At 45.5% G+C, this 12,202-nt stretch overlaps 1 protein-coding gene and 1 long non-coding RNA gene across 3 annotated transcripts in view; one reads left to right on the forward strand and one right to left on the reverse strand.

Moving 5' to 3' along the window:
• The first annotated feature begins 1,533 nt into the window (after positions 1 to 1,533).
• Positions 1,534 to 7,451, forward strand: LOC135812659 (uncharacterized). Its single transcript, XR_010552905.1, has 2 exons — positions 1,534 to 1,750; positions 7,152 to 7,451. It is a non-coding gene; the product is annotated as an uncharacterized LOC135812659 (long non-coding RNA).
• Positions 7,452 to 9,519: 2,068 nt separating this feature from the next.
• The window catches only part of LOC135812660 (uncharacterized), a 15,591-nt gene continuing 12,908 nt past the window's right edge, over positions 9,520 to 12,202 (reverse strand). For both annotated transcript variants that reach the window (XR_010552907.1, XM_065325943.1), the window contains one exon: positions 9,520 to 10,932. The gene's annotated coding sequence lies outside the window, so the exon portion shown is untranslated. The remainder of the gene's footprint in view (positions 10,933 to 12,202) is intronic.

A 12,202-nucleotide genomic window follows, 5' to 3' on the forward strand; every position in this document is an offset into this window, starting at 1 on the left:
TGGTGACGTAGCCAAATCAGCAAGATGTTGTCGCATCACTGACTTCTTCTGTGAATGGTATTTCGCGAGTTCGCATCGCAAACGTCCGTCGCAGATCGCGTCGCATCGCGTGTCGCATCGCAAAAAAGCTTCTGTGAATCCCGCTTAAGTGTTTACCGCATGCTGGTTGCGTACGTCAGCAATTTCCATTCCCACAAGACCCTACCTACTACAAGGCATAGTGAGGCGGAAAGGACACGAGCGTGAATCCTCCCTCTAACTATTTTGCTCACGGCTTTACCATTGACTAGACCAGCCACCGTGAACCCGTGAGTCTAAAACCTCTTCCTGACACACAGAAAGTTTGACATACAGTTGAACATCGATTATCCGACCACCTCTGGGCAGACAACTGTCAGGCGGTGTTCAGATAAGGCAAATGTTCTGGATAAGAAAAAAACTGTCACTCACACACTTTCAGTGGTTATTACTAGCCGCACGACCTTTTTACTTTTCAAAATTTTCGTATTTTTTGAATGGCTCACTACATGCACAGTGCATACTCTACGGCATGTGCGCCCGAAAAAACTGTTACGGATAATCGAATGGTCGCATAGTCGATGTGCGGATAATCGATGTTCAACTGTACTGTTAGTTCTTGCAGACAGCAAGAACCCATCGATACACGGGATACGCTCTACAAGAATGACTCCGGCATCGTAGCTCACACAGCCATGGAGCCAATAGAGAATACCGCGGGTTGAAACGGAGCACAAGTACGATATAGACCATGAGAAGGGGACTAAGGGGCCGTCCGGGATTACCCGGATTGTTTTTATGAAACGAAAAGTTTTAGTATTTTTCAGCCCCCACCCACCCACCCTTTCTGCAGGTAATACGAATTCCAGTAAAATATTGATGTCAATTTTCGGTACCCAGAAGTTACTGGGCATTCTCCATCTGCATTCAATAATTATTTTCAAAACGAAACTCCACTAAACCCACCCACCCCCAAACTAAAACTTTTCGTTTTGAAAATATGATTGGTAACCTTGGACGGCCCCTAACCACAGCAGCAGAAACTCACCGGGAGGAGGAGGACGACGGAGGCTGTAAGTGACCAAAGTGACTATCCAAAAAGGTCTGCGAGCAGAGAAGAGAGACTGACTGTGTTTACATGAGGCGTTTCAACCCGGGTTGAGTTCGACTCGGGTCAGATTTCAACCCGCCATGTACATGTGCACAAAGTGAATGGCGCGTTTACATGACGCATTGCGCTTGACCCGGGTTGAAATTTCGCCCCGAAAAAAAAGAAAATCGTACAAACGTACTTCTGTGCGTATCTCGCGCCAGGTTTGAACGGCACTGCATGCAGCTGCAAATAATCGCGCGAACGGATTCACGTACAGTCCGTGCGCCAAGGGGTACTCAAGGGCTGATTTTATTTGCAACCGCGGGAAACGAAGTCACCAAGACGCCTTCATTTGAGGCTTTTGGAATTGGAGAATTTATTGAATTTAGGCAGGGAGTAGTACAACTCCCTGAATGTAGGTATGGCTCTCGTCCCTTCTAGAGAACTAACCAAGACCCTGTGGGGGCAGAAGGAGACTTCTTTGGCTCCGTGAATACACTAGCTATGCGGTGGTCTAGTTAGTTTGAGTGTGTGGTTCGTATTCAAAGTGTTCCAAGCCGCAGTTCGCTCGAAGGTCATCGTGGATACGTCTGCACTTGAAAATCAAGGCTGGAAAGGACTGCCTGGTGTGTCCGAACGGTATGTTTTGCACTGAAGGCATTTTCTGTATGAATTGTTGAAAGTGTCTACTTGTTCGAAATGCAAAAGAGATGGTCGTAGATCCTTGGCCCACAACACCCCACTAAATAAACTATGACCTGTCGTGAAATTATGTGAAATTGATCAACACAATCATCCACAAATTATCCCATGCCAAAGTACTTCAAATGCAAATAATGGCATCCCTTTACCTAGGTCATGTTTGTAGGGCCTTATGCCACATCTTTGCATGATTTCCTCATGCAAATCGTGTGCCTAGCTTCGAAAACACATTGCGCTAAGCGCCGAATATATACCTGTGAATCAGAACAACAGCACTCACTATTGCTTTCATGAGTGGTAATGGTCAGCTGAAAGGAAACTTCTATCCATCAACTCATAAGTAAAGTAATGACTAATCTCCTTGCTGCGCATGTGGTTCCTTCGTATTTACATGTACCGTAACGTACCGCCAGAGCGCCCCACCATCTCGTCCTTTCGTGGTCGCATTGTGGAGGTGGTCTCCTGTCTGTAGGTTATACGACACGAACTTTGTACACATATTATTGCACGTTCTTCAGACAATCCGTACCTTCGAGCGGACACGAGCTCCACACAAAAACCTGCTTAGTGTGACCTTAGTACAGGTCTGCTCTCGATATAACAACTCTCACTTGTACATAAACCTCGTTAGTACATAAAAAAGTCAAATCCCGCGCCGAAACAGCATCACTCCCATACAAATGTTGTTCTACACAACATAATTCTACATAACATAAACCTCGACATAACACACGCTACAGCGGTCCCCGACGTGCGCACTCTCGATACAACATAAATTCACGTGCACGGTATGATCAAGCGGTATCTGTAGCTAGGCAGTTTAGTCCTACATAACGTAAACCTCGGCATAACGCACCCTACGGCGCAGTCCCCGACGTGTACACTCTCGATACAACGTAGATTCACGTGCGCGGTACAATCAAGCTGTAGCCGTAGCTAGCCAGTTTAGTCCTATGTGCATTATATTCTGCGGCGTTGATGGTATCTGATGTCGATGGTGGTACAGTGTGTATATGTTTGCACGGTCGAACCCGCCTTGTAATACCCTTCATTTTGAGGTGCATCTTGTATTTTACACACGGTTTTCTACATAAGATAACTCTCGATATAACATAATGTTTGCGGGGTCCCAGAGATTACGTTATATGGAGAGTAGACCTGTACACTAAGTTGCTCACACCGTACGAACTTCGTTGCACTCTGCCATACGATTTTCCTTTCCCTGGCTGTGAAATCTGTCGCGGCAAAATCAAGGTGGGGCGCTCTCGCGGTACTTTACGGTATGTGCGCCTCTCTGTGTTCGGTGAATGATTTTGAATATTTGCGCACGACTTCAGGATAGTGCACATTGTGTGGATGTACCTGCGCATGTAATCCTTTCATGATTTAAAAATTAGGAGCCATGCTTCTCATCACCGTGGACAAGTAAATGTCAGCCAATTACGTAGCGTTTGGAGACTTGCACAAGTACAGTTGCGTGTCAATTATGCGGCACCCGCGGAATAAAATGAATATTCTGGACGACTGAAGCTACAAAGCCATCTTGTGTTAACAGATCAAAAAGACAGTACTTCGAAGTACCTGTATTTATCACTAGTATTACCCTGAGACAGTCGTACTCATCTCTAGAGACTGGCTTGTATTTAACTCTACGTAATGGCAACTTTCATGATGCTGACTGTCTACATTTACTTGAAGTAGGACTATAAAATTAATCCTAAATATAAGGTCAAACAATAGGAGAACAGAGGAAGTGTTTTTACTCAGAGTTTCACGCACTAAGCGATCATCAGAAAACAGTAATTGGAAATCTGGATCAGTATTGGTTTATATCCTCACAAAGCAAAGTGTAAATAGCGGCAGTGCAAAGCGTGAATGACAGCAAGTGGTGAAAGGTGACAACCACTGGAGCTGGTTGTCTCTTACTCAATTAGGTGATGGCTGTAGCTGGTTTAAAGTTCCGAAGGTAGTACCTATTCTCATGGCGACACTTCGACACAAGCTCACTCCTTTTGTTTAGAGAGAGGTGCTTGGGTGCTTGCGCGATTGCCAATTTTTCCGCCAGGCACAGGTTGCACCTTTTGCTTTTGTTGCTGTAGGCCGCTGCTCTGCGGTGTACCGCCCATTGAATGCTGCATGCCTTCCCTTCATCCTTTTTGGTCCAGACGTACTGCGATAGGCGGGTGTCCTTCTCGTGTTGTCTGTGGCGGAATGAGGATTGGTGGTTATAGTAGCGTTGTTTGAATGTTGTTGCTGTTAATCCAGTATATTCCTTCTTCTCCATACCTGCGGTGACTCTTGCCTTATATACGATACTCTCCGTTAGACACGCTCCGTCCAGTGGACACGAGTCTTTCGCCCGGCAGTTACAAGTCCTGGTATCGTTGTCACCTCCGTTAGCTTGTTTCTTGGGTCGTAGAATCGTGTTATTGTGTTGCTTGATGATAGTGGCCATATTCTGCATGCAACTGTAGCTAACCTTTACAGAGTTCCGGTTGAAGATTTTGTTGAGGCTTGAGCCTTTGGGGAAGTGTTTGGCCACTAGCTGGAGGAAGCGATGTCCAACGTTGGTGGCGACGGTCTTGCTAAATGGTGGGTTGAACCATATGATGTTCCGAGGGCGATTCCTTTTCTTCTTCTTCTTTGTCTCGTCCGTTTTACGCTCGTCAAAATACTGTACGTTCTCCCGGTATCCACTCTTCCTCAGCGCGTCACTGTAGATCGGAGTCGCATCTATGAAGACGTCTTCATCATTGGAAATATCTGTTAGTCTTCTGCTGATCGATGCAGGTAGGTTCTGGATGATTGTAGGTGGATGGTTTGACTGGCAGTTGATGTACATCGGCTTGTCGTTCGGTTTCCGGTAAGGGCAGTACTTTCCGGTGGTCAGGTCCAATGTCACGTCCAGAAAGTCGACTCTCTTCAGGTTTGTCTGTATCGTTATCTTCAGTCCGAGGTTCTGGAATATTTTGTTCATCCCCTTTCTTATTCGGTCAGCTTCATGTCCTGATGCATTCCTGAACACAGCCAGGCCGTCGTCGCGATACAACCCGACGTCTCGGCCGTTGAACACGTCCGCTATCATGGCGAGGGCGAAGGCTCCAACAAGCTCACACACCTCAGCCCCATCATAGCACCCCATTGTGACGTCAAAGTGCTCGTTGTGTCTCTTCACCCAGTGCCTCTCCAAGCCGAACAGCAGAGATCGCCTGGCGTGGAATATTATGTCACCCTCCTCCTGGGAGATGTCCGTGTAGCGGCGGGCGAATTCGACGGATCTCTGGAGGAGGTCTTCGGAGATTGAGGGGTAGAAATCTACGATGTCAAAGCACACGAATATGCAGTTTTCTTTCTCTGGTATTCTTGAGAACCACTCTATCACCGCTGCCGTGTTCCTCCATGCATTAATCTGCAGCTGGGGACGGAGTTGTTTTAGAGCGGTATCCAGTATAGACTTCGAGACTATGCCGATTTCACTCTTTGAGGGATTAATGAGCCGGCATGGCAGGGACCGGGAAAAGTTGTCTTTATGGTCCTTCAGCGTGATGTATGCGTCCTTCTTCGCCATTGCATCCATTCTGTCGTCCAGCTCCAGCGTCGCAGCAATTGTCTGAGCTTCCGAGTTGATCTGGTCGTAAGTCTCTGCCGGTGTAGGTTTGTAATGCTTGGTGATGTTGTTGCTCAGCAGTTTTGTGTACTGCTCTTTGTTGACTTCGTAGAGGTTTCTGGTCTTGTCAGCTGGCACGATGATGTCCGGTGATGCTCTGATTTTCTGGATGTCGCTTCGGAGTCGTTGCTGAAAGGGATCAGCGACTCTACGAAACTCAATCATCTCAATCATTTTTAACGCATCGTCCTCGAACGCCTTCAGTTCGTCGACTTGGGGCGGACATTTCCGGGATTTGAGGCCATAGGTTTCTTTTGGATCGTCGGTTGTCGGTCCTTTCAGGTAGAAAAACGCCTTCCACCGCATCCGCTTCAACACGCTTTCAACCTTCTCGATCAGCCTCGTAGTGTAGGCGTCTTCTGAAGGGATGGGAATGTTCTTCAGTGAGTAATCCAGATGTAGCGGTCTTGGGTTGTCCATCCTCGAGTTTGAACAGCCAGGGAGAGTGCTCAACCCTGGGAACAGGGGAGCGACCTGTAAAACAGAGAGGTTCCAGGCTGTCCAAGAGAGTGCTCAATACCGAGTGGTAGAGCTGGTTCAAACAATAGGAGAACAGAGGAAGTGTTTTTACTCAGAGTTTCACGCACTAAGCGATCATCAGAAAACAGTAATTGGAAATCTGGATCAGTATTGGTTTATATCCTCACAAAGCAAAGTGTAAATAGCGGCAGTGCAAAGCGTGAATGACAGCAAGTGGTGAAAGGTGACAACCACTGGAGCTGGTTGTCTCTTACTCAATTAGGTGATGGCTGTAGCTGGGTCTTTAAACCAGCTACAGCCATCACCTAATTGAGTAAGAGACAACCAGCTCCAGTGGTTGTCACCTTTCACCACTTGCTGTCATTCACGCTTTGCACTGCCGCTATTTACACTTTGCTTTGTGAGGATATAAACCAATACTGATCCAGATTTCCAATTACTGTTTTCTGATGATCGCTTAGTGCGTGAAACTCTGAGTAAAAACACTTCCTCTGTTCTCCTATTGTTTGAACCAGCTCTACCACTCGGTATTGAGCACTCTCTTGGACAGCCTGGAACCTCTCTGTTTTAAATATAAGGTCTATAAGCTGTCAGTGCGATGCTGTTGGATACCCGACATGCCATGTGACTGACCGCCAGATAAACGACATGCGATTGTACCGGTCTCAGTGTAGCTGGGTTTTCACGAAAAAATGAAACTTATACGATTGTGAGAAAAGTTCAGAAACCACACTTACACATACACACACGCACACACGCGTGCACACACACACACACACACACACACACACACACACACCTGTCCTGTTCTGTTGAGCCACTACCACAACTTGGCACAAGGATCGCATCGGCCCCAAAGGGGCAGTAGAGCGAAAGTGAGAGGTGTTGGCTTCGAGTTCACCTATCCCTACGGTGAACGCAACCTCGATCGAAAGTCATGCCGAACCGATTTATCTACCACGCGCGCGCGTGCGCGTATACAAAACGGAGGAAGGATTACTTACTCTCCCTGTATGATGTATCTGTTGTATTCGTGAACAATGTCATTGATGTTTTTCCATGCATGTTTTTGAATATGCGAGCATAACTTCCAACATCAAGCACATTCTTGCTTCTCATCAGCATGTACAAGTTTATGTTGGGCAGTTATGTAGCGTTTGTTTTACCGGCTGCGTTTGTTGGTGCTTGCAGGTCATTGGCATGCTGTCTGTTTCACAGAAGCTCGTGTAACAGGTTCACAGTACAGCTATGAATGCAATGTAGCGTGTCGAAGCCACTTCGGTATGACATGATGCCTAATTCCCTGGTACCAAAATTGCGAGTATGCAAGTGATCGTCAAGCCTGTCCCCTGTACAGTAGCCGTCTTGCCTTGTTGCGCCTGGTTCTGACTCTGCGTTCTCGTATACTCCATGCAATGTTACAAGGAATACTGCTCCCTTCTCAAACAATTCATTGGCAACAAAACGCTCGGCTATGCCGTGTAACTTTGCTATGCGGTTTGTGCTTTGTCAATGTTGTGTACCAGTTCATGATCTGTGCTTGCTGGTCTGTTTGTTTCTCTCGCACAATTGAGGCGCTGTAGCACAGTGTACAGTGTCGATCATCCTGCCCAGGCTCTGATCTCACGTACCACAGTACGGTTTCTCTTGTTGCTCACTGTAATGTGCATGATACAAGCTCCTTGGTACTCCATCATCGCCTGGTGCTGTTGCTGCCATTGTTGGACCCTGCTGATATCCTTCTCGCAATGCCCGAACGTTGTTCCAACGAATGCACAACTCTCTCTTAGTTGTCACATTCGGTTTGGTCTCGTTCCAGTCTTTCGAATTGAGTGAGTGCGTAAACTTGTGTGAAGTGGTGAAGCAAAAGCCGTGCGCCGGCAAACATTCAATGTCCGGGTGTAATGACGCACCAAGGCCCCGGGACTTGCGTCCAATTCCTGAGTGATTTTTGTGTGCCTAGCCTCTAGGTATCATACCATATTTGTTTGGTTCAACCGTTTTGGATGCCCACTGCAATACCATTTACTGTATTATGTGTGTACGTTATCGAAGAAATCTCCCATATTTTTGGGTGGACAAACCTCGCCATAAGTCAGTAACCTGGCATTTTGCACCAACAGAACTTCTAGGATATCAGCGCCGTCTCAGTACCTGGGGACAGTTGTAAAGAAAAAATACCCTTGGCCCACAATGCCCCACTAAATAATCCGAAGGGTGTCGCGAAGACGACAATTTCCTTACCTTTCTTTCGTGGACGAAAAAAGACACTTCGCTTCGTCCGTTGCGCATGAAACGAAACATGAGGGTAATGTTTATCAATTAGAATGGGTATCATGCACGAAGGAATGGCGAAAAGGTACTATGCTCGAGCGCTGGTCGTCGTCTTGTTTGTCAATTTTGAGTCCCATTGAGAATTTTCTTCTCCAGACCTCTCAAATTTCCCGCGGTTGCAAATAAAAGTGCAACTTCTAGACGACTTTTTTGAATTGGGCGCACGGACTGCGTAACCATACAGGATTCTAGAAGTGGACTTTTGGCGGCATATCAGTATTTGATCCGGGTCAACTGTCTTCATGTAAACGCTCACCTCTTTTGTCTATAGTACAGACTTTCAAACCGGGCTGAACTCGACCCGGGTTGAAATTCCTCATGTAAACACAGCCTTAAGCGGGATTCACAGAAGCTTTTTTGCGATGCGACGCGTGCGATGCGAACTCGCGAAATACCATTCACAGTAGAAGTCAGTGATGCGACAACATCTTGCTGATTTGACTACGTCACCATGATATTCGCGCGGTTTGATACAACTTGTACAAATTTATAGGCAACTTTTGAACCTTTGTACAACTTTGCTGTAGAAAAGGTCAAAATCGTACGCCAAATCGCTTGTCGCATCGCAAAAGTTGAGCCAAGCTCAACTTCTGCGATGACCTGCGATGGCCCAGTTGCGGCAGTTGCGTGGGGTGCGACATGGCTGCGATTTGGGGTTTTCCCGGTTTCGCGTCTGTCGCATCGCGTGTCGCATCGCAAAAAAGCTTCTGTGAATCCCGCTTTAGCTAGAGACTGAACAACTATCGCCAGCACTTGATACTTCGTGGAAAACAGCACTTACCACACAAACCTTCGTGAAACGGATTAGAAAACAGATCTACTTCTTCTTCTCTACCGCAGACGTAGTCTACACTTTTTGATGACGTTTCACCTGCCTGCGCGCGCGTGCACGCGCGCGAAATCAAAAAAATTCTCGTGTTCTGGCCTGCGCAATGAATTAAAATTTGAATTTTAAAATTCTGGCGTACGAAACAATGCAAAGTACGGGAAACAGGTCGAGCCGCGACCGCGGCTCGCAGTTTTTGGTCAAGAATCGTAGCAAAAGCTCGCGGTGAGCCGCGGACTCGCTGCTCCAGCTCGAGCCGCAGTCACTATGGTAATGATGACGTTTCAAGCCGCGAAAGACGAGCAGCGGAGCAGTGGAGCCGCAGTGGAACCCGGCCCTAAACCACAACACAACCGCTCTCCTAAATCTTGAAGTAACTGATTTTGATTGCTAACTAACAGACTTGGAGGCTAAATGTACAAGTACAAAGAGAATTTACTGCTTCACAGATACCAGTGGAATTGCATCTACGATAGCCACTACGTGTTGTAAGAATGCTCACTCCAATATCAATTAGAAATCAACTGTTCTAGCTGCATGCAGTGACATTATTTTATCAACAAAAGTACAGATTCCTGATGACAAACTAGCATACTCGGAGGTAAGATGTAACAGCGCACAGAGGATATACTTCTTCACAGATTTCAGTGGAAATACATCTATGATAGGCACTATGTGCTGTAAGAATGCTCTCTCCGATCAATGGACAACCAACTGCGTTCTAGCTGAGCGCAGCGACATTAATCAACGAAAGTACAGATTTGTGACTACAAAATAACATACTTGGACGCAAAATGTAATCTACGATAGGCACTACGTGTTGTAAGAATGCTCACTCCAATAACAATTAGAAATCAACTGTTCTAGCTGAATGCAGCGACATTATTTTATCAACAAAAGTACAGATTCCTGATGACAAACTAGCATACTCGGGGGCAAAATGTAACAGCGCACAGAGGATATACTTCTTCACAGATTTCAGTGGAAATACATCTACGATAGGCACTATGTGCTGTAAGAATGCTCTCTCCGATCAATGGACAACCAACTGCGTTCAAGCTGAGTGCAGCGACATTAATCAACGAAAGTACAGATTTGTGACTACAAATTAATTGGAGGTAAAATGCAATAATGCATGGCGAAAATACTCCTTCACAGATATCAGTGGAAATGCATCTACTATAGGCACTACTTAGTATGTGTTGCAAGAATGCTCACTCCGATATCAATTATTAGAAATCAACTGTTCTAGCTGAGTGCAGTGACATTATTTTATCAACAAAAGTACAGATTCCTCTCATGACAAACTAACGTACTTGGAGGCAAAATGTAACAGTGCACAGAGGATATACTTCTTCACAGATTTCAGGGGAAATACATCTACGATAGGCACTATGTGTTGTAAGAATGCTCTCTTCGGTCAATGGAAAACCAACTGGTCTAGCTGGGTGCAGCAACCTTTATCAACGACAGTATAGATTTGTGATAACAAATAAACTTGGAGGCAAAATGTAACAGTGCACAGCGAAAAAACACCTTCGCAGATATTAGTGGAAATGCATTTACGATAGGCACTATGTGTTGTCAGAATGCTCACTCCAATAGCAATGAAAAATCAAAAAACATCGTGTGAAATGCATACTGATTATTACCTCTTACAGTCATGCATAATAATTGTATATAGGTGTGTTGACATGTGCATGCATGTGTATGCGTGGTGTAACACTACAGGAATGCTAACAATGACTGGAACTGGCCGTCAGCTTTTTCCACTTGCTAAGGCTTGTAGAAAGTCTTCCCACTGTTCCAGCGCTGCAAACAAAATGAACACAACACATTGCCCTTGTCTCAATGCAAGTTGGTATTGCTGTATTTTATAAGATCCTGATGAACAACTCTTTTCAAGGGCAGCTCTACCAGCAGTACTTTAAGGGACTGTGCTACTGTTCCAGTTTGCATGTTATTTTGTTTACTGTACTAAATTATGAATTTATGTTCAGTATCTAATGGCATAAATCCTGTCATAAACTTAAACTTTAGAGATATTCATATACTAGTAAACTGAAGAGAAGTATTTTCCAGTTATGCCAGGGTCGTCCGTAATTTTCGGGAAAATTCCATCCTGATGCAAAAACAGTGGGTGGCTGGTCAGGAACGCGGGCGGAATTTTATTTATTTTTGCATTTATTCTTACACCTGGTGCACTATGTCGGGTAGTGTAGGATGAATTGTTGGGAATAGAAGTCATTTACTATGACGTAGGACACGCATGGACAGTAGACCAATTGACCAACTTGTACCCTGCACACAGACGTGAGGTCTTATTTTTATATACTTAAATAGACGCAGTTCTTCAGAATGTTTTTAAATTTTCTAATTTTGTACAAGAACGGGGGAAATAGAAACAAGTAATGAGGTAGAAGGGCGGGGGTAGGGGGGGGGGTGGGGTGGGGGGGGGGGGGGGCAGTGGGTCATACACAACTTTGCATAAGGAAGGATTTTTAAGGTAGCTCGATTGGGTGTCACAAACTGGTCTTCTCAGCATCCTTCTGTGCAGATCATGAGTGGAGACATTATTTTCTGCGGCTCATGGGTTCGAGCCCCTCATGAGCGACTTTTTCTTCTTCTTTTTTCATGTTGTTTTGGAATGACATACCACATTTCCGAATTGAAAGTTTCTACAGCAGGAATTTGCCTAAATACCCCCTATAACCTTTTCTCTTTCCTCCGGAGCAAGGGTGTGACTTGACACGCAAGAAGCTGCAAAACAGCGACATTTGTTATTTCACCGTGCTCACGATGACCTTTATGCGAACACAAATTGGGGATGCTATGAAAGATTGCAGCAGGTGATAGTTCTGAAATTTGTTGTGTAGAGATGTTGATCTATACTGAAGGCCTATCTGCATGAACTAGAGCATGATATTGGACTATGCAAACCTATCTAACAAAGTAGGCCCTATGGACAAAATCACACAACATGTCCTTAAAATCTCATAATCTGATATTTTGCATACCGGCAAACGGTAAAAAAATTTGCGGTTGGCGTGAGACTTGGCTGGAGGCCAAGTTGCCCGCATCC

This window comes from Sycon ciliatum, chromosome 3 (assembly GCF_964019385.1).
Source record: "Sycon ciliatum chromosome 3, ocSycCili1.1, whole genome shotgun sequence".
NCBI lineage: Eukaryota > Metazoa > Porifera > Calcarea > Leucosolenida > Sycettidae > Sycon > Sycon ciliatum.